This window comes from Protopterus annectens, chromosome 6.part1 (genome assembly GCF_019279795.1).
Source record: "Protopterus annectens isolate FY-2018-M chromosome 6.part1, PAN1.0, whole genome shotgun sequence".
In the NCBI taxonomy this organism is placed as follows: Eukaryota; Metazoa; Chordata; order Ceratodontiformes; family Protopteridae; genus Protopterus; species Protopterus annectens.
Genome location: NC_056738.1, coordinates 177362532 through 177389741, shown reverse-complemented (window position 1 = coordinate 177389741; position 27210 = coordinate 177362532). Strand labels below are relative to the sequence as shown.

The 27210-nt window shown below is 39.2% G+C and overlaps 1 protein-coding gene across 5 annotated transcripts in view; it reads left to right on the top strand.

Annotated features, from left to right (window-relative positions):
* The window catches only part of TMBIM1 (transmembrane BAX inhibitor motif containing 1), a 1047780-nt gene that overhangs the window by 13029 nt on the left and 1007541 nt on the right, over positions 1-27210 (top strand). The window contains exon 2 of one of the 5 annotated variants that reach the window (XM_044075613.1): positions 19121-19154. The exons of the other annotated variants lie outside the window; for them this stretch is intronic. The gene's annotated coding sequence lies outside the window, so the exon portion shown is untranslated. The remainder of the gene's footprint in view (positions 1-19120; positions 19155-27210) is intronic. 5 annotated transcript variants of the gene reach the window in all.

Below are 27210 nucleotides of genomic sequence, written 5' to 3'. Positions count from 1 at the left end.
ATCTAAGTTTTGGTTTAGTGGGTGTTATGGGTATCGTACTCTGTGTGTCTACTTGCTTAGAGAAAACAGGTACAGCAACTGTATTTCTTTTCTTTTTAATGTCCTCACATTATCTGCTGGATTTCTTGCTTGTTGTAACCTCTTAAGGGCAAAGTCTTCAACAGCAACCTTCATCTGTTCTAACATATTTTTGTCTTGCGTATTTAATCGAGCTATTCTCAAAAACTGGTTATTCGCTACATTCTCAAATGAAATGAGGATACATCCTGTTTCTATGTAAAGTATTGTTACATTTAATAGCTTTCTTGTGTAAACAAAGTTTGCAGATGACTGCAAACTGGGAGCCATTATTGAGTACTCAAGTGATGTGGATACTCTACAAGGGGACCTTACAGAATCAGGTGTTTGGTGCCAGAGCCATGGGCTCAAGCTTAATGCCAAGAAATGTATAGTTATCCCCTTTGGGAAAAAAACATGTACCCGTGAATTATCACATAGGTGGCAGTACACTAAACACCAAAAGTGCGATAAGAGACTTAGGGACACAGGTGGACAGTGGTCTCACCTTCAGTAACCACATCACCACAACAGTCAGGAAATCCTTCTGTGTGGCACACCTCATCACTAAGGGCTTTTCATCCAGAAAAAAGGAGGTCCTTGTCCCACTGTACTCATCCCTTATTAGACCCATTATAGAATACAACGCCCATTTGTTATGTACCTCTCAAGACATCTGCAACAACTGGAAAGGCTGCAGAAATACCTCACTAAAATAATCACAGGCCTAAAGCAGATTCTCTGTGCTGATCGCCTTAAAAATCTCCAGCTATACTCTTGCCGCGTATCGTCTATTCTGAGGCGATCTCTGCTTAACATACAAGGCTATGTCAAACCCAGAGCTGTTGGACATGCTACACTTAAATAAATCCCAATCCCTCAGAGCCACATGCTCCAGGGATCTAAATCTTGTCATCACAATAAACAAAACATGCTGGAGAGAGAGGTTCCTGACCCAGAGACTCCCCAGACTCTGGAATAGACTGCCCATACATGTCAAGCAGAGCGCCTCTTTGGCCCTCTTCAAAAGGAACCTTGATGATTGGATGGGAGAGAGGATATTCACCCCGGGGATCACGTCAGTCACCATGCTAGACAGGAGTTCAGGGAAGTAAATAGTGTGGGAAGAAATAGCCAGGTAATTGTTATGGCTAGGCTTGTATAGGCCCTAGGGCCGATAGCCTAGTACCAACCTATGAACAGGTGTTAAGAATACTGTTATCATCTTTAGTGATGGTAATATCTAAAAAAGTCAGTGTTTAAGGAAGAGAAGCATTTCTTAAATTAAAAACGAAATTACATATATAGTCCTAAAACAAATCAAAAGTAGTTTCACTCCCATCCCAGGCTATAAACAAGTTATCCACAAATCGTTTGTATAAAAAAAAATGTGCTCCTGTTCCCACATATACAGTACAATGTTGGTAAATTTGTTGGTTATGGGGGTGCTTGTTTATAAAGTTGTCATTGGAACAATCGGTGGTATCTCACAAAACTGTACCTGTGTGTTCAAAATTTAACTATAAGCTGTGCCTGTAGGTACTTTGAAGCTGGTTCAGTTGTCCAGCCTCTACCTGATACAGTGGGCCTCATAGGTGGAGTTGTGGTGGACTTGTGGATCTTGGGGAAATTATTAGTACCCTAGGATATTTAGTTAATAAATAGTCAAGCAATTCCTTCACGTTTTATCCTTCACTGTATGAAAGTAAATGGCAAATTGGGTAATGTCCAGATTCCACAATCTGGGACAAATCCAGAGATAACTGGAGACAATAAAAAAAAAAATACTGTTAACTTGAGAGGCTGACAGAAAAAGAAAATGTAAATTAATATGCATTTTTGAAGTAGGAGGTCTACATCTCAAATTGTTGCCACTGCTACAATCATACCTCTCATCTGCTGTGGTTTACACACGGACCAGTGACTTTAGCCCAATGATTTATCCTGCTTCTCCCACATTTCTGAAGTTTTTCATAAATTCAGACCTGTTCCTGGACACATCAAGTAAGTAAACTAAGCCTACACAAACTTCTCTATGTATAGGTTTTTTATTTTGGTTTGTGCGTGTGTGGCTAGTAATTATAGTTTTTCTGAAGGCACTTGTGTTTCCTTGTAGATGGAGGAAGTACAGAGTGTGCAGCAGAGATGGGTAGCCCTCATCTTGCAGGCGGAGCAGCTATTTTGGGAATTGCTGACTAGTGAGCCTCTCATGGTGGAAGCTGCAGGTGAGGCCAATCGGACTTTGTAGATGCTGGATGAGGTTATGGTGGAGATTCTGGTCACTGGAACAGCACACAATGAGGTAACGGGTAATTGCATAGAGCTAAATGTTCATTTAGGTATGTCAGACTTAGTACAGTTGGGTATAGTGTGGAGACAAGTGGGGATGAATCCTGTCGGGTACAGTTTTTATAGCTGATGTGGCTGGGGTTTGGTGGAGATCTGGGGAGGGGGACAGGTCCAGGCCCATGTAGTGCTTTTCAGCAATGGGGGGGGGGGGTAGGTGGATTTTGAGGAGTGTGCATTTGTCCGTAGGTGGGATGGAGTCCCAGCAACATGAGCGTAGGTCAGTTTTTGGGGACCGTCCATGTGGTTGGGGCAAGGGAGAGACTGGGTCTTTTGACCCCTCGTATACCACCCCCAGTAAAAAAAGAAAGCTTGTAAGGGGGGGGGTAAGTTGATATTTTTGAACTAATTGATCTGGATGGGGTTCAGGGTCCCCTAGAGTTGAACATTGTGAACTGTAAAGATCTTTTGGCAGCCTTAGTGGCTTTGTAGGTTGTGGCCAAGAACATGGGACAACTGGGTGTTGGGTGCAATATATTATCTGGTAATGTGGTTGGAGAAGGATAGTGCTTTGGCACTCCTGGAGTATTCATGATCCATAAGGCACAACGTCTGCAGGTGGTGAACACTTTGTTATGGTACAAACAGAGGTTTAAGAAGCAGAAAGCAGTGGATCGGTCACAGTTGGTGGGTTTGGCATCCCAATATTTGGCTAGCCACTACGGTAGGTGGCCCTGCAGCCACCAGTAGGTTGGTTATGTTGGGGTGGAAGTACTGGGGGTATGCTGGGCACTTAATAATGTGCATTGCATGTGTGTGGCATATAGGTGTTCACACACTTGTTCAAAGTGTGTGGGAGTACATTCAGCCATGTAGTGTGTCAGACGGGAAGCTTTGGTTGATTTTGAGTCTGAAGTTTTCCGAATCAGGAGGATTATCTTCACCATTTCCTGATTTTTTTTTCAAAATATTCAGGATAGAGGGAATTTTTGTGGGCACAGGAGTGGGGGTGTCCTTTTGTGGCTCAAGGGGAAGACCAGGGGGTGCATTATACCATTAAAGTATAGGTATTGTGACAGGTGCTTGTGCATTTTCCTGATTTGATGGTTGCAGACGAATTAATTGGCGGTTTCTGTTAAAGCAGGGTTTAAGTTTTACTTTGGCAAGGCTATGCTTATGGGATGCGCCGTGGCATGTGCTGCTTTGAGATGTTTAGCACCACTCTCTGTTGTTGGATTTGGCAGCAGCTGGTGGACAGCCAGAAGGCAATATGCTATCTGGATGACTTGAGGACAAGTGCGTGTGCTGACCAGCAAATCCAGGTTCCAAAAATGCAGTACAACTGATAAAAATGAACAATGGAACCAGAGCTGTAAAAACTACAAACCATGAAACTTTTATAGTTTTATTTACAGCTATGGTAACATTGTTCATCTGTTTATCAGCTGTCTGGATGACTTGAGAGTTGGTGATGGGTTTATTTGGTGCATTGGAAAGTATGTGCATGTTTTTAGGGAAATGTGAGGAACTAGTGGTTTCATTGGCTAAGCAGAAGTTAGAAGGCCGTATCAAGGCTTTGTTTTTCTGGGATTGCTAGTGGATGCAGGCCATGGTTTGATTAGTTTACCAATGTGAAGGTAACACGTGTAAAAAAAGATTCTGTGGGTAAAATACAAGTGTAAAGGTGCAGGTTAAGGATGTCTTTGGGTTCCTGAATTTTGCTTGTCTGGCAGTTTACCTGGGTTTTCTTTTTTGTAGGTTTGTGGCCTTTTTGTTGATTTTGGAGGGGCAGCAAACATCACTGCGTGACTTAAGTTGGTGTGTGTTTTTAGTATTGTGGTTTGTATTTCTTTTTTTGAGTGGTTTAATGGTATGGCTCTTTCTTTGACACGTGGATTGAGTTGTTCAGTGGGATTTGCAGTTTTCTATGGATCTGACAGGAAGGATTGGATAGGAGCATATTTTGTTGAATGGTTTGTGGTTTGCTGGCTGGCAAGACGGAAGGGTAGTTGGATGAGGGATGTTTCTTTGTTTGGGGTTAGTTCCAATTTGGCTGGCATTGAAGGTCTAGCAGGAGATGATGTGGGAGAAAGTTTTAATTTTCATTTGGTCAAGCAGTGGTACATGCAAGGGAGTTGTCAGATGAGCTGTGCTAAGTTGGCTTGGAATAATCAGATGTTTGGTGCAGGAATCCTGGGCAGCTTTTAAAAGGAAGGTGTATGGCAAGGCATTGCAAGATTTTTGGTAAAAGTGTGTTGCAGCTGCTCAAGGAAGGAGTTGGCTAGAAGGATTGTGATTGTAATATTTGCTTCAGGTTTGGGAACAAATTAAGACCAGTAAGTTGATCAATGTGACCTTAACTGTGATTTAGTATAGTTACATGGGTGGTAGAGTTGCATAAACTTTATTAAATCTTGGACTATGGTTTGTATGTTGAAGGGTTGGGGTAGGACTGATTAGTCTGAAGACTGACAGAAGATGACTGTTGACAAGACAGGTTTTATTGTGGGGATAAGCACTGGTAAATGAGGATTCATTGCACTATACTTTGCTTTATGGATGTATTATGGAGTTCTTAGGATGCCAGAGTTGTTATGGTCATTAGTTTGGCCGGGATGTATCTTGTCTTTTTTTTTTTTTTTTTTTTTTTTTTTTGCTTCTATGAGTATTTGGCTGTGTAGATCTGAGGTTATCAAATGTTTCCATGTCTTGTCTTAGATAATTGGGTATGGTAGCTGGCTTAGTATTAAATTTCTAGGATGGGAACCTCATTTTGTTATTCTTACATTCACTGGGTGGCAAATGGAGACTGCATTTAGGCCGGATGGCACACAAATTAGGTTTGCATGGGTTCAAGTGGGGTACACACATTAGGTTTGCATGGGTTCAAGTGGCAATGGGCTCAGTCTTGGTACATTTGGCAATAATTCCGAGGCTACAGTTGGCACTTAGGATAAGTGAGGATCTGTTTAAAGAGGTTATACCCAGGTACGTGTATTATGTAGTCAGAGGTAGTACCACCGTTATTTTGGCTTTGGAGAGGGCTCATCAGTTTGATAATTCTAGGCTAGCTATTAACTGGTTGCTTTAGGTATTTATATGATAAGGCACTGGGATGTTGAAGACTGGTGTCCAGTTTGGTTTAGAGAGGCTGGAGTACACCTGAATGATTATGGCCACTTTTTAAGGTATTCTTAGGTTTGTTTTATAGAGTTTGCTTAGGTTTATTTTGGAGGAACAGCTTGTGTCAGGCTGGTTGGAGAAGAGAGCAGGCTTGTCCTTCTGTTCCCCGTCTGGTGTTGGATATTTAATTCGGAGAGTTAGGGGTTGAAAGTGAGCGATGGGATGTGGCTTGATAAGTGAGCAAAGGTGAGGACACTGCTTATTTGGTTAAGGGGAGTGGGGTTATGCTGTCCTGGTTCTATGGATGTTCCATGCTGATAAATTGAAATATTGTTAATAAAGTTATGTTTGTGGAAGTTTAATAAAGGTTGTTAGATATTATGAATATAAGGGTGAAATTAATTACATTGTAAATATGCTGAAAGAAAAAGTTTGCTTGAATATATGTATAGAGTTTACAATGTGCATTCATACTATATGTATAACAGATAGGCTTCTCTTCACAGCATCAGAAAATGCCTAAGAAAGCAATACTGGAAAACAAGCATTACATGATTTTCTCATGTTTGTAGAACAAATATCAATTAACAGATATTTTTTTTATAAATTCAGCAATATGTGATGTTTTTCCAGTAGGAACAGCTTATACAGATGTTTCCTTTCAGAATGGCATCCTCACATCAGCAAAAGTGCTTAAATCACAAAAGGACAATAGAAAAGTCTATAAACAGACATTATGTGACTTCCTATAGAAGGCCAGAAAAATATACCAGGAGGAAATACCAATCGCTTGTGTGCGTGACTAGCTCTGTATATAGCTATTGTAGTAATTCAGTTATGTGAGAGAAGGACAGAGAGAGGTATTTTTGTAGAAGTCATCATTCATATCTGTAATGAAGGAAAACTTTGTAAATATATGCTACAAATCTGACAGACTACGTGTGGTTTGTTATAAAATAAGTTGTCTCTAACTGTGCTTATAGCTGAAAAATATATTTCTTTATCAGTGTACAATTTGAAAGGCTTGGTGCTTTAAATGGACTACAGATGGAGTCATGCAGAGCTATGTGTCTCTGATTCAGCAGTAAAAGAAAGCAAGCAGCAAGTAAGCAGAGCATCCAATATAATTTTTCAATGGTGACCCTTTGACAACGTTCCTAGCCTGCATCCAAAAACAGGGGGAGTGAATGGGTAATGTCACTCCTGTAAAAGCACAGTAACGTTTATGTGAAGTACTTCAGATTTCTACAGTTTTCAACAGTTTGTAGCAATACAGTTTAATAGAAGTCTAAATCCCGTGAGACTGCATTGCAGGAAGGTGGAGTAGTTCCATAAATGCTCCAGAAAAGGTACAAGACGAAGTTGTAAGACTGAATCTGCCAGTTTTGCTGTACCAACTTCACAAGTGACTACAGAAACTTTTCAACCATCTACAGTAAAGCAGCTTGGCCATCTGCCTGTCTGTTGACTGGTAAGAAAATTATTCTGTGTTACATACAGTATGAATGCCATAGAGGTAATAATAATAACAGAATAAATGTATATACAGCATATTAGCAAATGTAAAACCTTATTAGGTCAAGTTAATAGTAAGGCATTATGCAAATGGATTGCAATTTGATAGTAAGGCATTATGCAGACGGATTATAATATTTGACTGGTATATGAAATAAAATCATGTGTGGTATAAAAATGTTTATTGTGTGTACAATGTCATAAAAATACAGTGCATGACATTATCCAAAGGTTAGACTGTACAGACAAAAATTGTAAAGGTAAAGAACCAAGAAAAGTTAATATGTTGACATTCTATCCAAATGTTAGACAGTTATGTTCTGTCACCAGATGTAAAAGGTTTATTTCAGAGTTGCAGCAACAGTCAAATCAGTTACTGATAGAAACTCTAGTACATTTTGTTACAAAGAAATGTAATAAACTTCTAAAAGACAGACACAATGAGTTCAGGAATCTTAGACAAGTTACACACACATCTTTTCAAAAGTGCATAGGAGTTTCAAATTCAGCAGAACAGCTTACTAAAGAATGTCAGAAAGATCATGCAACATCACGAAATTCAACAGCAGTTGCAGGATAAAGGAAATGCATTAGCTCAACTGACGAATTTCCTGCATAGACAGTTAATCTGTGCAAAAGAAATATATTTTATAACATGTTTATGTTTTGAAAATGGTTAAGCATGCATGCTAGGATGGTAGGGACATGACATGCTTGTATAAAGATATACATATACAAGACAGTCATGCATGTGTGTTCTTTTCATATAGAGTACATTTGTTTACAATGCACAAAAGCAAAAGGCAGACAACAGCAAATATAAATAAACATATGTTATAATTGTATAGTAACACCAAACAGTTAAAGTTCTGAATTTGACTAATACCATCTGTGATTTTATTTATTTTTAAAACAGTTTTTGTAAAATTAATGGCAGGGCAGTTAGATAAATAAATAGAAAATACTGAAATCCATGTAAGGTAGCTGTAAAATAATGTCTATTTATGTTGTATAAATGCATAGTTATGCAAATCACAATCACATTAAAGGAAAAATGCCAAAATAATTAATTATAGTTTATAGAGTATGAAATGTGAGCTCAGACCTTCCTAGACTGAATGAATAGTTACAGGAAATGTTGGAAAGATCAGATAAACAACAAGACTGATTGCCAGACAAGTAGCTTGAGTTTTTCTAAAGCATCATTGTTGTTAAAACATTGTTAAAATGTTTACAGGCAACACTATTTGGTAATTGTAATAAAATGCCACAATTGTGCATAGATGTCACTGATAATCTGTTTGCAAGTAAATGTTAAAAGAGAAGAAAAAAACTCAGTTGCATCAAGTACAGCCAGCAAATGGGCTATAGTATATATACAGTTCAAATCAATTGTGCAGGAGGGTGTAAATACCTACTAGAGGTAATATACAGTGAAAGCTTTATTTAGTAACCTAATAAAATAAATGTATAACCAAAGTGTTGGGCTGACATACATTCTATTCTCACAGCATAGGGCAGGTAAACAGTGCTGAAGTACTACAGGGGGAGGGGTACTTTCTCAGTTTTACACTGACTGTATAAGGGGGAGGGGCACTTTCTCAGTTTTACACTGACTGTATAAGCAGTACTGCACAAGGGTCTGAAATAAAGCTACAGAAAAAATAAACAACAAGGGTCTGAAATAAAGCTACAGAAAAATAAACAAGGGTCTGAAATAAAGCTACAGAAAAAATAAACAACAAGGGTCTAAAATAAAGCTACAGGAAGAAATATATCATTCCTTTTTGACAATACTCTTTTATGGGGGGGGAAAACAGGTATTAGTGTATTAGAAATACTGGTAAACTGGATTAAACCTGACAGGATAAGCTATTTTACAAGTTGTTAATAGCCATCATAATGGTGGTTATTGTATTGTTTAGAATTAAATTGTATTTACAACCTGTTAAACTGTAAAGCTATACAAGAGATAGTTTAAAAAACAAGAGATGGCTTAAAATTGATTACAGCTATACAAGAGATAGTAAAGACATGTAAAAAACTGAACAAGATTGGTCACTATTTTAATATGTTTTTGGCAAAACAATGTTGGTACAAAAAAGCATGAATATTTTTAATTGCTGAGTATGTAGTTTAAAATAACAGGACATATGGATATGGTATCAATTCCACTAGATATTTCTAAAGAGACATAACATTTTTCCAAGATTTTGCTCAATATTAATTATATTAAATTTGTAAGATTAGACTAAATGTACTTTATAGTCTTTGTATGTACAAATGCAGAAGAATTCAGTACAAATGAAATTAATGTCTAGTAATGAATATGTGTAAAAAAAACATGTTTAAAAAAAATAAATAAAAAATGGGTCCAGGATACCTACTAGATTGAAATGCATGAACAGCAAACAGTCTGTGTAAATACATACTGCACAGGATACATCGTAGTAAGTTCAAAAGTAATTTATCAAGTTGTAATATCACTGGTTTTACCCCAGTAAAATAATTGCTTTCCAATATTTATTATCTAAGCCCAGTTCAGTATTTTACCAAGGTGTTATTGAGCAGTTCAGAGACATGAACACAATGTGATGGTTAAAATGACATTAAAACTGTATATTTTCAGCAGTGTATAAATGCTTGCAGTAGCACATAGTTATTGTCTCTTATATTTAATTCAACAGTTGCAAAGAGTTAATGAAACAATTCTAAGTCATAAATTAAATTCTGTGATTGCAAAAGAATAAATTAATCAAGTAAAATTAAAACGGACAGCTCATAACTGATAAATATTTTCACAGAATGGTCTGCAAAAGAAAGTTGTTAAATACATTCAGGTTTGGTAGTAATACGTTTTCATTGTATTAACTATGTAAAATTGCATTTTGACTTGTATCAAAAAAGACTAAAGGTTTTGTTTCTTAATTTGTTTTTTATATAGAATGTTTTGAGTGTTTAAAAACAGAGGGAATTGTTAGATATTATGAATATAAGGGTGAAATTAATTACGTTGTAAATATGCTGAAAGAAAAAGTTTGCTTGAATATATGTATAGAGTTTACAATGTGCATTCATACTATATGTATAACAGATAGGCTTCTCTTCACAGCATCAGAAAATGCCTAACAAAGCAATACTGGAAAACAAGTATTACATGATTTTCTCATGTTTGTAGAACAAATATCAATTAACAGATATCCTTTTTTATAAATTCAGCAATACGTGATGTTTTTCCAGTAGGAACAGCTTATACAGATGTTTCCTTTCAGAATGGCATCCTCACATCAGCAAAAGTGCTTAAATCACAAAAGGACAATAGAAAAGTCTATAAACAGACATTGTGACTTCCTATAGAAGGCCAGAAAAATATACCAGGAGGAAATACCAATCTCTTGTGTGCGTGACTAGCTCTGTATATAGCTATTGTAGTAATTCAGTTATGTGAGAGAAGGACAGAGAGAGGTATTTTTGTAGAAGTCATCATTCATATCTGTAATGAAGGAAAACTTTGTAAATATATGCTACAAATCTGACAGACTACGTGTGGTTTGTTATAAAATAAGTTATCTCTAACTGTGCTTATAGCTGAGAAATATATTTCTTTCAGTGTACAATTTGAAAGGCTTGGTGCTTTAAACAGACTACAGATGGAGTCATGCAGAGCTATGTGTCTCTGATTCAGCAGTAAAAGCAAGCAAGCAAGCAGTAGCAAGCAGCTCAATATAATTTTTTCAAAGGTAGTCATTCAAATGTCTTTTGGTGTGGTGTATTTATTGAGGGGGACTGGGACAAACACATTTTAAACACAAGCAACTTTACAAATAAGTTTTCAACGCAAGCATCTGTACAAATCAGTTTGATATGCAAGTGACATACAGTTCTTTACAAAATTACAGCTAGCTGTGCTGGCATGTTACACAGCCACTGCCCTACTTCTGGCATAGCTGGCAGTACCACACAGTCACAGATACCATATAGGAACTGCTACACTTGGCCGCACACAACTTCCTCTCAGTGAGACTGAGACATCACTGACCTGTTGGGTTTGAGGCTTTCCTTTTAACTGCAGCTTTATAGGTGCCTCTGCTGCGGTCTGGTGTATACATTGCAGATCAAGTAGCTCAGCAAACAGTATTTTCATTGCAAAGCAGCATTTTTCATAAATTAAAACTGCCTTTTGGCATTAATTATGCCACAATCTAGAAGGCTAAAATGAGTTTATGGAAGTTCTATATTCCTAAAGTGCTGTTTCCAGGGGTCGGGGTGCTTTCAGTGTAAGTGACCACTTTTGCTGAGACAGCTGTTTTGGAATATGGCCTTGAGTCCATTGTGGAAATGTTAGTTTTGTACAGATCGACTGCCCTTTTGCCTGATTACAGCATGAGGGAAGGAGTGACCATAGTTTATTTGAAAATTAATAATTTGGGGAGGAGTTGGTTTAAATCTAATCGGGAAGAATCATATATGGAGTTCAGGTGTTGGCTCTATGTATGCTAACATAAGAGAAAAAGACATCTTGACAGAAGTTTTAGCTTGGGTGAAATTTTTATATTTGTATCTACTAAAGACCTCTAAAAATGATTTTTCATCTTGAAAGTAAATGACAGCAAAAAAAAAAAAAAAAAAAATTGGACTCTACACTGCATACAGGCTGTCATGGTGCATACCAATAGTTACTCAGTTATTTTTATTTTACATATGTTGACCGGACTAGTCTAACTGGGTACATGTCTGTTTACAGTAGAGGCTCGGGGAGATGAGCTGCTTGCAAAAAAAAAAAAAAAATGTTTCCTTACAATTATGTTACAGGTTAATACAGAAATTATCATAGAGGTCTAAATACCTCACATTTCAAAATTCAGGCACAATGCAAAAAGGAAGAATATATACTATAGTCTGGGGAGATAAGGTCTGGGATAAGAAGAAATAAATACATTTATATTTACAAAGAACGTTTGAAGTTAACACAGAAATAATCAAAGAGGACATAAATACTTCACAGTGCCAAGGCAGGTACAGTGCAAATTACAGGTAGAATACAGAAAGTAAAAATTAAAAGGGGCATGTTGTGTAATTATATTAATAAAGAGTTGTCACAGTATGAGTAAGCTCAAGGGATGAAAAGAAGGGTAAGGAATAGGAAAAAGGAAAGTAGAGCTAGTTGTAGGGAAGTAGTGGGTAGGCAGTGCCTGTAATGAGTAGAAAAATGATTAGTCAGGTTTAGTACAGTGGCATAGCCAGTGTGGTGTTAGGAAAAGTTTCGGTCTGTTTTTGAAAAGAGATGTAGAGGAAAGTTCACTAGGGAGAAGGTTCCAGGATTTTCCAACAGTATTATTATTGAAAAGAGAATCCCCAGCCCTGTTATTAGATTTAGAGGTGTTTACCAGAAGTTTGTGTGAGAAGTGCAAGGATTTCAGATTATTATAGGGAATGATGAGGGTAGATAGTATATGAGTACTGGAAGGTTGGTAGAGTCTTTTGGGCAATGGTTAGTTGGTGGAATTTAAGCAGATTCTGAAATTTCTAGCCATCCTCGCTGCTTAAGATTATAGCAGTGGTGGGTTCTGAATGGGTTGCCAGTTGCAAACCTGGCAATTTTATTGTATGAGATTTCCAGTTTGGTGAGGTTATTTTTATATAAATTAGTAAATATGGGTTTGGCATAGAGGAGTGTAGAGATTAGATGGGTATAAGCAATAGTTATTCTGATTGTTGATGATAGAAGTGTGACTCTGTAGAGAGAGCCTAGTTTTTTGTTAACTGGTTTTATAGTATTGTTGATATGGATGTCAAAGTTAAGATTGTTGTCTATGGTAATAGCAAGCAGTTTGGTAGTTGGGTCAGGTGATATGGGAGTACCATTAGTGAATGTAACTGAGAAATCTATTGGGGTGGACTTACGAGTAGGATTGAAAACGAGGAGTGTAGTTTTTTTGGGGGCTCAGCAGAAGGCAATGTTGTGTAAACCATTGTTCTACTGTATTAAATACCCCTTGGGTAAGGGAGTGAAGTTTGGAAGTGGATGTGGCTGTGCATATAAGTGTAAAATCGTCGGCGTATTGAATGCATGTAGCTTGGGGGATTGCTAGATGAAGGCCATTTATAAATATGGAGAAAAGAAGAGGCCCTAATGTGGACCCTTGAGTGGCACCAATGTTAATGGACAGGTGGGTAGATAGTGTTGTGTCAAAGTACTGCCTGTTGTCTTATCTAAATAGGATTGGAAACATTTAATAGCGAGTGTATCTAGTGACCGGGATTTAGGATATTAATAAGTCTTTGGTGATTAACCATATCAAAGGCTTTGGACAGATCAATAAATAGTGCCAAGGAAAGCATATTGGTGTTTGTTTTTTGTTTCAGTCAGTAAAGGAAAGGATGGCAGGGCAGTAATAGTGCTGTGGGAAGGTCTGAAACCATGTTGACAGCTGGAAAGTAATTTTGGATTAGGTGGTCTAGCAGTTGCTTATGGTTGCATTTTTCCATTAGTTTTGCCAAAGGTGAAAGTAGGGCTATGGGACGGTAGTTGAGAATTCAGTAGAGTTTCCACCTTTATGAAGGGGGATAATATGGGAGACTTTCCAGATGCTTGGGATGTGTCCTTCACTAATGGTTCTGTTAATCAGACTGGAAATGGGATAGGCGATGGATTTGGCTGATTTCTGTAGATATTCAGCAGGTATTTGGTCTGCTGAAGGAGAGCAAGGTTTAAGTTTTTTGGATAAGGGAAAGCATATATGTTGTAGGGACAGGTTGGAAGAGAAATGGAGGCGGTGGAGTTGTTAGAGGTAGGTAAAGTGAAGGTATTATGTGATGGGTGACTGGCAAGTGTTTGGCCTCAGTGAAAAAGGTATTGAAGGCATTGGCAGTATGCTTTGGCTTCTCCTGGTCTGTGCCTTGTGGGTTAGGTGTAATGGATTGACCTAGGTGTAGTAGTTGGTTAATACTTGCCCAAAATTTTTGTGGGTTATGTTTAGTTTGCTGGAACTGTAAGTAGTAGTTTCTTTAATCGGGCAGAATAGCTTTGTTTAGTGTCATTTCTCAGTTGTCTAAAGTTTTGCTGGTCTGCAGAGTTTTTTGTCCTACTCCATTTGGCCCAGTATTTATTTCTGAGGTGGATTTTGTGTTTGGTTTCTTTTGAAAGCTATGGGGTAGATTTAGTTTTGATTCTAATCGAGCAGTTTGGTGCATGATTATCTAGAATGGCTAGGAATTTGGAATTAAAGTATTTAACAGCTTCCTCCAATGGGAGGTGTTTTAAGGGAAATCAGTTGCATGCTCTTAGTTCGCTTTGAGAAAGAGATCAGGGTTAAAGTTTTTCTTGGACCTAATAAACTTGAAAGTGGCTGGAATGGGGATATTGGTCTTGTGCTGGATAATGTAGGTAAGTGAGTGGTCACGAATATCATCAAGGAGGGTTCCAGAGAATTTCTGAGTAGAATCTACAGGTGGTTTAAAGTCATATGTGGTGATCTGTAGACCTGATTTAAAATAGGCTAACAATTCCCCATCCCTTCTTTGCTACATGGTCAGATCTAAATATATTATACCCAGGTCAGGTGATTTCATTGTCTTTAGTTACAGGCTTTAACCAGGTTTCTGTTAAAGAATGTCGAAAGAGTAGACTTCTAAGAGAGCATGGAGTTGTGAGACTTTATTATTAATGCTATGCATGTTGAAGTGGGCTATGAAGACAGAGTTTGTTGGTTGAGTAAGGGAATGAGTGTTGAATTGATTGGGATTGTGGAGTTGTGTGGTAGGAAGTGTTATTGGGCCAGGATTTGGGTGGATATCTCCATCTTTTAATGAGAGGAGTTGTATTAGAAAGGTCGGAGTTGGGAATCTTTTGTATAGATGTGGAGATTTTCTGGGATTGTGATTGTAATACCTAATGTGAAGTATTCTATGAAATCTTGACAGTAGATGGCTGGGTGTAGATGTTATGTTTACATGGTTAGAGTACTGGAAGGGAAGAAGGGGTAATTAGCTTATTGGTGTTATGAAGGTGTGGCTGTAATGAGTGTTCATAGGAGGTAAGTATGTAGGCTAAAAGTAATGGTGGTAGAATAAGTAGAAGTAGTAACAGGTGCATGGATAGTTTATACATTTCGTTGGATTATTAGTTTGGTGTGTTGTAGGTATGGGAGTATGGTAGTTGTGGATAGGGAAGAACAAAAATTGGGAGTGCGTGGTAGGAGAGAGAGGGAGTGGTTAGAGAAGGATTAATAGAGGTGTGTGGCCAATGGTAAGGAAGCCTGAGAGTTATGGGAGGAGGAAAGGGTGTGGGTAATTGGTATGGGTAGGACCCCTGGGGGTGGGAGGGACTTGGGGTAGGGAGGGGAGTGAAGTGAGCCCGCAGGGTGAACGGAGCAGGTTTAAAACAGGTAGTAAAGCAGCTGGAGAAGAAACAATCAGCAGAGCTGGATACGGATGGTAAGTTAGATAAGTCAGGAGTAGGTAAGAGCAGAGATGAGTAAAGGAGTATGTGATAGAATAGGTAGTTGTAGACAGTTGTAGTAAAGTGTGAGGTGAGAGTTTTAAGAGGAGGTCTAGGGCTTCAGAAATGTTAAGGTAAGGAAACAAGAGAACAAAGAATATGCAGGAGATGGAGGCTGGGATATGGTTGCCACCTAGTGGCCGGGTCTTCTATTGCAGGTAAGTTTGAGAGGGAGCTAACCGGTTATAGAACTGGGAGGGGGTGACTGCAAGTAAAAGGGGTTACTGCGAAGGTTAGGAGGTAAGTGGGTAATAGTGTAGTTAAGAGATGGAGGTAGAGACTGCTGGCATGTCCTGGCTTGGAGCATGCTTTCGAACCCCTAAAACTTTAGTACAGTGGTTTACAATTTTACTGGCAGGATATAGAGACCAACAACATACTTTTCTTGTTTTCTTGAGACAGGATGCAGGGGATTTTAGGCTGTGAGATGCAACTGCAGGGATTTGGATAGTGTCCTTTCCACAAGATAGGTTGGTTTCTAGAGACTAGTGCAGGAATAGCACAGGAACAGCAGGGTACTGAGAGGAGAGAGAAGAGAAAAAGAGGTGTGGAGAAAAACGAGAGTTAACACATGTCAAGGTAGTACTGGTACTATTTCACAATAGTTAACATAAAGACATAAGATATACAGTGAGCATGTAAACATTCCCTTATCATTAGTAGCAGCAATGGATATCACATTTAAGCCAACAGTTCTGTAAATCAATACTGTATCAGGACACTGTTTGCAGGCTCAGTAGGACCATCATCCACATTTAAGTTATAAGTTAGAAACATTAGTAGCAGCAATGGGTAACACATTAAAACCAGCAGTTTTAAAAACAAACAATACTATAGCATAAGCTATATTAAGAAAATCTACCAAAGGAAAGACAGTGCAGTATACTCAAAGATCATGCGTATGAGCAAGGATTGGTGGCAGGCAAGCCTTGACCCAACTAAGAAGGAATGTTCACCATATAAACAGATAGACCAAGTAGGAAAAAGCACCTAGGAGAAAATACAGCACACTCTATGGAGGAATAGAATGCAGTAGTTAATAGGGATAACAACATGAGAAATGCAAGAGTTTACTCTAAGCTCCTGGGTCCCTTAAGAGCTATGGAAGCACTTCAAGCTGCAACCCGAGTATGCCCGCAATAGCAATTAAGCTCTTGGAACTATTCAGAGCTAGGGCAAGGCTAAGGTGCACAATGTGGGTAACAAAAACGTATTTCAGCTAAATAAGCTACTAAAGGAGAAATAGTATGCAGCAGACAACCAGGACAGCTACTCAAGTATGCTTGATTTAGCGACTCAGTTCCTGGGACTCTATGGAGCTAGAGAAATGAAAATAAAATTGCACAATGTGGTTATCAAGCATTAATTATGCTACTAGAGCTACTCGCTGGAGTAGTGGAGTGCAACAGTCAACAGGGACAGTTACATGAAAATGCTTGTTATGGTGTTAAAGTGCCAGGACTCTGCGAAGCAAGGGAGATGTTTGATTTGGCACTAAATAGGTCCCATAGCCCACTGATTAGCATAAGCAACTCCAGTATGCCTGTGATGGCTCTTAAACAGCTGGGATTCTACAGAGCGAGAGATCGCTAAAAGCTTGCACCATGTGGGTAATAATCATTCAAAAAAGCCATTCTTGTCTTGAATGATCTAATTGTCGATATTGCAGGCTACAACTGTAATGTCTCCAAATAAAACGGTGTTTGAATCAGAACATACACAAGACCCAGTACTGTATAAAGATAAAAAAAAGAATAGAATAGCCTCCTGAAGGAATGTGGGTATCAAATTAACAATACATATGCGGAACTCTGTGAAACAATGAGAAGAATATAGAGGGCACGTCTAAATCGGAGCAGTAGGAGACCAGCTGGACAAATAATTAATCTAAGTCATGTCTAATTGTAGCATTTAGAGAATAGTAGGACAAATATTAAGCTACAACACACTGAGTGTCTTGACTGTGGTGGCGTAGTACTAAAATGCCGTTTACGGGCTTAAAACAAGCAGTGATGTTCAGGCACACTCAAAAATGGCTCCACGTGGGTGGCATAATACAAAGACGCTGCAAGAGGTTTACAAAACATATAACAAAGAGTATAACAACTATAAGGCACACAGTTAATGCTGAGACAAATTCAGCTTTAGGGAAGACAAAAATAACATCAAGCTAACACTACATACCAAGGCAAAAGACGCTGGGACAGGAGCGGACAGCAGCCAGGGCTTTTCCAAGTTATTAAAGATGGTGCCACACAGGACCCAGGGTATTTATGGGATTTCAGAGGATAAAAAGGTGGAGAGGGGAGGGGAGAAAGGTGAAGGACAGATACAGCTAGGAGGGGCAAGAGATGAACCACATTAAGATGGCTATTGGTCGGAATGAAGGAAGAGCGGGAGGTTTAGGATACAAGAAAAGTAGGGATAATGAGGGTAGAGGCAGAAGGGATTGAAGGAAGAGCAGTGGGTTTAAATACAAGGGATGTAGAAATAGTGAGGGCAGAGACTGATGGGACTCGAGGGCTAAGGCCGATAGGGAATCAAGGGACAGGGAGAAGATTGGCAGTAGAAGGGGTAGCAGGGGGCTAAGTTCTGGAGCTAGAGATGGGTAATAAAGCAGCTGGAGAAGAAACAATCAGCAGAGCTGGATACTGAAGGTAAGTTAGATAAGTCAGGAGTAGGTAATCTTCTTTGATTCTGGTAAGAATGTCATAAGACACTAGCATTCATGGTCAAACTGCAAGTTTAATAACACACGAGATGGTAGCATCTCAGAAAGGTAATTAACACATTTGTCTTGCATCAAGATGATCTAATGCCTCACTGGGATATACAGTTCTTAAAGATATAGTATTAGTGTGCGCATACATATATGGGTTCCGTCCTTAAGATCAAATGTGCGTTTGGTTGACAGCTGTTTAGTTGACCATATATAATCAAAATAGCTGGTTGGCAAATGTCTGAGATTGGACAGTTCCTGGGGTTGGTTGCTGGCATTTTGTGACATAAAGAAGTCTGTGTTTAGCGTGTCAATGTTGGATGTATCTGGTGTTTCCTACCACTCTATTTTTATACTGCACAGTCTTATCACCATCTCCCCAATCAAGGAGATGTTTGTATGGGTGTATGTACATATGTATGTATGTGTGAGAGATATATATATAATGTGCACATAGAGAGAGGAACTCTCTAAAGTAAGACATACACTTTACATTTGTTCGACAATAGCAACATTTGTGATTAGTTAAGTCATGCAGTACTTCTACATTAAAAGAAAAGTCACTTATCTACCAATTGGGTATCCTATTCATAACAGCATTGACCTATTTTCACTGAGCTGGAACCTATTGAGGAAATAGGGTTAAACGAGATATAAAATGTTTTAAAGTCTCTCTGTCTATATATGTGCACACTTTGGATTTGAGAAGGCTGCTGTTGTCCTGGATGGCAGATTACTGCAGAGCCTTGAAAGAAACACTGACTTTTTGAGCACGAAGGAATGTCTCTCTCATACTCCAGTTTCACTTTGAGAATGACCTAGATATGGCATCATCCTTAGTTTGTATCATGTCGAACGTTATTTTGTTATATTTTGTACTGCAAAACCATCATTCTCCCCTTTTTCCCTTTGACTTGCAGGTGTGCTGGTTGGCCTAGTCGAAGGACAAGTAAGGTATGACTGGAGTATCATTTAAGTATTTTGTTCTTTAGTCATTCCTCAAGGACTGAAATAGAAAGGTCCTGAGTTGATGTTTGGATTCCAGCATAGATATACTGGTTCTAATGTGTTCTGTAGCATTTCTTGAGCAGAGATTACTCCTGGGACATTGGGGCATGCTAATCCATGAAAACTGGATTATTTTATATTTTTAGCAGTTTGAATTGCTCTGTTAACATTTCTGTTGGACTGTGGATAGCAAGGGCTCTGTGTGTTATGAATGAAACTACTTAACAAATTCCTGGAATTCAGTTGACACAAACTGCTTTGTATTATTTTTCTAATCGGTTCAGTAGTAATACTATACTTGTTAAAATGATTTTGACTATAGTTCACCACCACAATGAAAAAGAAAGGCCAGTGATTACCTTTATGTAGTTTATTAAAAGTCACAGACAGTCTTGTGTACCAATACAATTTATTCACTGCAATTTCATAAGACTTCTTAAAACGGGCACAACCTCATGATAAAATCCTGTTTTCAAAACTTCAAAAGTGCACGAAAAATTGCTGTAAATCAAACTCCTCCTTTTTGATTTTGACTATAGCAATAATTTGTCTGCTGGCTATAGTTGGTACTTGGAATATTTCTGTGTCTCAACAGAAATAGTCCACTATTACTCTACAACTCTCTTTCCTTCAAATTCAAACAAGTCCACAGACATTTTCTGACAAGGATCTTGTGATTAAAGGAGTTTAGTAATGGCTTGGAATGTTAACTTTGTTTCATACACAACCCATGCTGATGTCCATTTTGATGTTAGGCCACTGTATGTAAATCATGGCTTTTTCACAAAACTTGGTGTCATTCATGCATGTGTTTCAACACTTTTTTTTTTTTGGCATTTTTTGAAGAAAGTATAGCTTCTTTCATAATGCAGTAGCAAACTGCCATGTTCTGTGACATTGTAGTGTTTGTACATCAGATGCTTAGTGTGTGCCCAGTGATTAGGCCATCCATCCCTGATGAGAGTGATGAGTGCTTGTACCTCCTGGTCATGTCTGGTAGCTAGTTTTTTATGGTCACTGGTTGGGTTGCCATGATTATGTGCACATGGGCAGTAATGCCTTCATTATCAGTCTGCCTGATCAGATATTAGGTTTCTGGATAACATGTCTGCCATAATTAATTGCTTTCCAGGCATATGGCTGTCTCTGGCATTGAAACTTTTCCTAAGCAATCTTTATCACCTTATAATTTGAACAAAGTACCAGCTAGAATATATCAACAGATCATTGTTTTGTGGTCAGTCTAGAGTTAGGCAAAGATGCTTGTTTACATAAAAAAAAAATTCTATATCATATGTGATAATTTAATTATAAATGAAAAGAAACCATATATTGACACAATTTTAGTTGCAAACTTTATACATCACAAACCATAGTGACATAATTGTAGTTGCAAACCTACATTACTTATAATCCTATCCAGTCCTTGTCGGACAAACCCTTACGTAGCTCATTCATATCCTACCTTCTTTTAAACCTCATTCCTCTTCTGCATGCATTGTCCCACAGTTCCCATTTTTCCCTATGTAGTTTGCTCCTACTCTTTTCTAAAGATCCCAATTCCAGTTGTTTTTCACTGTTACCGTATTCGCTATGCCTAGTAAAGTTGGTTTAGATTTTGATTTGCATTTTCTAATGATTGTTTTATTTGGCAGCCACTATAATTAGACTCGGCAAGGCATTACTATGTTTAAGCAATTCCAATTCTGTATCATAGCTCAAAAAAATAATTTTCTTAGTTACGCCACTTTGCTCACCCAGTATCTCTGACAGTCAAGTCTGCAGGGGAATCTTTAAAGTCTGCCAACTCATTACAATCACAGAAAATATATTCCAAATTGCCTTTTTCGTTCCCATCACAGCTCCCAACATTTGCTGTCTGCCTGAGGAAAAATTCTTTTGGAGTCTATTTGGAGTACAAACGTACCTATATAAACCTTTCCAAGCAAAGATACCAAATCTTCTAGACTTTGTTGCATGTTTGACAGACATGCATATATCCATCCCCACATTGTTTTTTTTGAATTGCTTATCCAGTCACTCTTCCCAATCCTTTCTAACTTCCTCTGATTCTTATAGTTATGCAATATTTTATATAGACTTCCGCGGTGGTGCAGCAGTAGCGTTGTTGCCTCACAGCAAGAGGTTCTCCCGTTCGATTCTCTGCTGAAGTGCTAGGAGTGCCTTCTGTGTGGAGTCTGCATGTCCTCCCTGTGGTTGGGTGGGTGTTCGAAAGACGTGTGTAAATGGGTGTGCCTTCGTTGAAGGTTGAACGTCGAGCTGGCACCTTGGAGTTTGTGCAAATCTACTGCCAATCATTAGCGGACCGAAGTTCTGCTGTGGCGATCCCTAAGCCAGAAGACAACAACATGCAATGTTTCATATACTGTACTAATTATTATATATATATATATTTTTTTAGCAGAAGCTTCTGTTCTAGATTCTGCTAAAACTCTACCAGTGCTGGTCTTTCATATAGGATACCCCCTATTTTGGAGTTGAGTTCTGACAGCTTTAAAATTTCTTGCATGCCCACACACTTGCAAGGCAGTTTTTCTGTATTAGTAAGTAGTTCTCATTAAGTAATGTATTGCAACACTTATCCCATCCATCTGGAGTAAAGCAGCTTCAAGTCTGTAGTTATTGATATCAACAGGTAAGTCCATATCTTTTCTAGCATCCTAGTACTTTACCCTGGAGCAGACATTTAGTATTTCTTTCACTTTGCTAAAGACCTCAATTTAAGTATGTCTTTTCACTCGAGGCTTACTACAGAAAATAGCACTTTGGACAGATGTTCATGTTCATTTACTTAGGTTGCACCTTTTAGTTTTGAACTTGCATGATCAAGGACTGCTTTCACTACCACTTATGCTGTGACCAAAATTTTGAATCTCTGTTCATTTTTAAACTTGAGTTTTTGATATTCTGGAACACTGCCTCTACTCTTGCATTATTTTTCTTTCTTTCTGGACCAAACCCTTTCACATTATCCAAGACAATAATGCCCCTTTCTTATCCTTTCAACAGATTGCTCATTCCATATTGAAGTCTTTCTGGTGCTGAAGTTGTATCAAATGTCAGTCTCTCTAAAATGGAACCATTCAGTTGGAGTAGTGCAGTTTAACTTTTGACTATCCTTCTTTAAATATATTTGCCAAAATGAGCCAAGAATTCTAGTGTGGAGAACACTTTGGCACCAACCAGCTTAGGTGCAATAGTCTCAAGGGTCAGTAGAATGTACGTCTCCATGTCTTCATTTAATTTTTTTTTTTCAAATCAATTTATTCTCACATTCTTTTGTAATAACCAGTATAGCAGGGGTGCATGCCATTCAGTACATATATTTATACTTTGTCACACCAGCAGTTTGATTATGTTTGAGATCTTCCTCTATTTTGACAGTTTTGGAAATGGTATTCATGGTATGGCCAAGGTAAGTGGAACATCGTCTGGTTTTAATTTAATTTTTTTTTTTACAGCTGACCATTTTCTACAAATACATCCATGTTTAATCTAATTTATTCTGACAATTGGTCCCCACTCGCATGCTGAAATTCTTCTTTACAGACAATGTATGTATGGACCTTCCTGGACATAAAAACAACTCATATTTGTGCCTCTTCCTCTTGGTTATTGCCAAGAACTTTCCTATATCACAGTGACATCAGTCCTGTATTAGTACTAAAGGTTACAGGGTTCCATGAATTGGGAGCTTTACATGCCAGTCTGATTTAGTGCTTGGCATTGCAGTTCCTGAACTCAAGAAACACAGTAAACAAATAATCTTGTTCCATTGGCTAGCTTGAATTAACTCTATTTATGCACATGATTACTTTGCCAAGTATCACACTTTTTTCTTTGCATTTTAACATACACACATTTACTGTATTTATTGCAGAATTTAGTCTCTTTACTAATTCTGCTCTCTAGCCATTTAAATTGCATTTTCCAAAGTTAATTTTTAAGGCACTTCAGTATCAGCCAGCTAGCCTAGTCCAGTCTCTGTCTCTAGTTTAGTCATCTTTCATTTGGTCAAATACACTGTGTTTTCAGATGGCTTATATCAGCACCCAACAAAAGTTTCAACAGACACTCCTTTAGCTTAAATACAACTGTAAAAGTATGCCCTTTCGTGAGTAGTATTTTTGTATGGCACAAAACATTCAGTAAGATTACTAGTGACTCATCTGATGCTCTGGATCTTACCAAAACAAATTTAACTGTAAATAGCTTCTGTTTCTTTGCCAATGGCATGAAGCATTTCATAGGTTTATAGGTAGGTACTAGGCTATTGGTCCTAAGGCCTATATAAGCCTAACCAAAAATGTACCCTGGCTTTCGCCACCCAAGAAAATTATTTTCCTGTGCCCCTGTTGAGCAGAGCCACAGAAGTGATCACTGGGTGAATTTCCTATTTCTCATCCAATCATCAAGATTTTTCTTGAAGAGTGATAATGAGGAGCTCTGTTTGACATAGATAGTTCCAGAGTATGAGAAGTCTCTGGGACAGGAATCTATCCCTCCAGCATGTTCTGTTTATTGTGGTGACAAGGTTTAGGTCCCTAGAGCATGTAGCTCGGAGGAATTGGGATTTCTTTAAGTGGAGCATATCCCAACAGCTCTGGGTTTGACCTAGCTTTGTATGTTAGGCAGAGTAGGCAATATGCGATGAGGTAAAGCTGGAATTTTTTTTAGATGGTCTGCGTAGGGCATCTGTTTGAGGCCAGTAATCCTCCTTGTGATGTATTTTTGTGGCCTTTCCATTTCTTGTAGATGTCTTGTGAGGTACATACCAAAAGGGGCATTGTACTCTATAATGGGTCTAATGAGGGATGAGTAGAGGGGAACAATGATCTCTTTTTTTTTTTTTTTTTTCTGGATGTGAAACCTTTTGTGATGAGGTGAGCCATGTAGAAGGATTTCCTGACTACTGTGGCGATGTGAGCCATGTAGAAGGATTTCCTGCTTACTGTGGCGATGTGATTATCAAAGGAGAGACTGCTGTCCACCTGTGTCCCAAGATCTCTTATCACATTTTCGGTGTTAAGTAGACTACCAGCTATGTGGTAGTTCATGGGTACAGAGTTTTTACCAAAGGGGATGACGATACACTTTTTGGCATTGAGCTTCAGGCCATGGCTTTGACACCAGGTGTCTGTCTCAGTGAGGCCCTTTTGTAGTATGTCCACATCGTTAGGAGTTTCAATTATGGCTCCTAGTTTGCAGTCATCTGCAAACTTTGTTAGCCAAAGACCTTCTGTGTTAGCCTGTACTTCAGAGAAGTAGATACCAAACAGGAGAGTACCCAGGACTGAACCCTGTAGTACTCCACTTGCCACTGGTCTGAAGTCAGATTTGGAGTCCGCTACTTTCACAGTGTGGGTTCTGTCCATGAGCCAGTTGGCAACCCATCTTATGACATAGGGATTTGTACCTAGTTTAGTGATCTTTATCTATAATTCCAGAGTGGGGGATGGTGTCAAAAGCCTTGGTGAGATCTAGATAAGCTGCGTGAACCACTTTACCCTCATCTGTGGCTTTGGTGACTGCTTCAAAGAAGTCAATCAGGTTTAGGAGACACGATCTGCCTTTTACAAATCCGAACTGGGTAGGGTCCAGAGTTTGGAGATTACCAATGTCTTTGTTTATGAGTGCCATGATGATGCATTCCATGGCCTTGCAGACCGGGCTCGTCAGGCTAATGGTTTGGTAGTTCCTGGGGTCTGTCGTGGCTCCCCCTTTGTGGAGTGGGATAACCATCACGGTGTGCCATTCAGTGAGCACTGAACATGGTACTTAGGGTACCAGTTCATTCTATAGTTCATGTAGAACGCAGCCTGGGATATTGTCAGGTCCCATTGATGCCGTGTTCTTCACTTTGGAGAGTGTGTTTTTTACCTGTGCAGCTGTGATTACAAGAACTGTGTATTCTTCCGGTATAGAGATGGGCCCTCTAGGGGGTGAGAGGGGGGTAAAGTTAGCACTGAACTTATCTGCCAGGATGTTGGCAATATCAGTTGGTTCTGTATATTTAGTGCCATTGTGCTGTAACTCAGAGCAGATCTGAGTGTTGCCATTGAGATTCTTGACATAACTATAGAATGCTTTGTGGTTTCTGTAGAGTCCGTGGCAGTTTTGTTTTCATAACTAGCTTTGGTGGATTTTGAGGGATCTCAGCTTCTTACTGAGGTTGACCAGGGAGTTCCTCCAGTCATGGGATTTTACTCTTGCAAAAGTTTCTTTCTTTTGTTGTAGAGTTTGTTATGGCAGAGGAACACCAGATTGGCTTCCTTTTTTTGGAGGATAGTGTCTTGGTTCTATTAGGGATAGCATGATCCATGCACTTGTGTAAGTGCTTATAAAGAGCATTTGTGTAGGATTCAGCAGTCATACGTCTATTGTCTGTCTGCATGGGTGTCATGAAATTTGCCACTTCTGTCTTAAGAAGTGTGAAGTTGGCTTTGGAGAAGTTTTTTATGGTGGTTTTCCTAATTGGGGGTGGAGGCGGGATGTGGATGTCTAGGGTGATTAGCTTGTGGTCGGATCTGACCAACAAGGAATTGACCTCTGGTGTGGAACACCGGTTGCCCTTGTTGTAATGACCAGGTCTAGGATATTGCTGCCCCTGGTGGGGGTGTGAATAAGTTGTTCCAAGGCATTGGAATTTATGAATTCCAGAAAATGTTGAGCAAAAGCGTTGGTACATGAGTAGTTTTCCCAGTTAATGGTGGGGTAGTTGAAATCGCCCATTGTTAGGGTGTTGGGTTGTACCCTAGTACTTTCCAGTGTATCAAGAAATGAGGAGTGGGAATCCTGGGGCATGGTGGGAGGTCTGTAGCAAGCTACAGTTTGGATTGCAGTCTTGCCCAGAGTTAGTTGCACTTGGATAATATTGGATGCATTATGCTGTGCACCTATCCTGGAGGTGTGGATATCCTTAATGAATATGGACATACCTCCACCTTTAGTGCTTTGTTTTTGGTTAGGTGGCCGAAAGGTGTGGTATGAATTATAGCCTGGTAATGCAGGGTTGCTCTCTGGAGCTTTGAACCAGGTCTCTGTCACTGCACAGATGTCTATGTTCTCTATTTTAAGGAGTGCCTCGAGTGAGTGCATTTTGAGGTTTAGACTTCTAGCATTGAGTAGCATTACCCTTAGATTTTGCTTGCTTGTACCTGTTGCAGTGGTGAATTTGCCATTTGAATCTTGCTGAAAAAGGCACTATAAAGGTGGCAGGAGCCTTAGCCAGTATCCGGAATCCCAAGGGTGATGGGTGCAGGCCATCTCTGGCAAAGCGTCGTGGTCTGTCGATCATGTTGTCCCAGGCAGACAAATACTGGAACCGTTAGAATGACACCAGAAGCTTAGCCAATTGTTGAAGTCATTTTGTCCTTGTATTGTGGTATCATTCTGGTTGATGGCAGGATGCTATTCAGGGCTAGGGTCATATCTGCCTGGGCTACAAGATCGGAGAACTCCTCCATGTCCCTCTCCATGTAGTTCAGGGAGGTACATCTCGGGTCATTCACACCAACATGGACAATGACATTGTCATATTTGTACTTGTTGTGGAGTGACTTGTGTGCGTGTGTTGTGGCAGATCCTGGCACCTGACAGTAACTTTCTCCTTGTTTAACCTGGTGAGTGGAACATCAGTGTACCTGACTATAGAGTCACCTATGACTAGAGCGTTGGGAACGTTGTTATGCCTTATGGGCTGTGGTTGAGTGGCACACTGAGTTTGTGGGCTATGTGTCATTTGGGTTGTGTTGGGGGGGGGGCGGAGTTTGCATTTCTGCTTTGGAAGTCCCTGATGCTTGGGCAGGTTTGAGAGCCTCTGCGAATGTAGGTGTGTGTTTTGTGTTTCTGTGTGTGTGTGTGTGTGTTTTGGTGGTGTAGGTTCTGAGGGACTATGTGATGAGTGTTGTGTGGTGCAAGTGTTTACCTTCTCCTCTTGACTGTCTAGTCCAGTCTTGGGTGAAGAGAGCTTTGCTTTCAG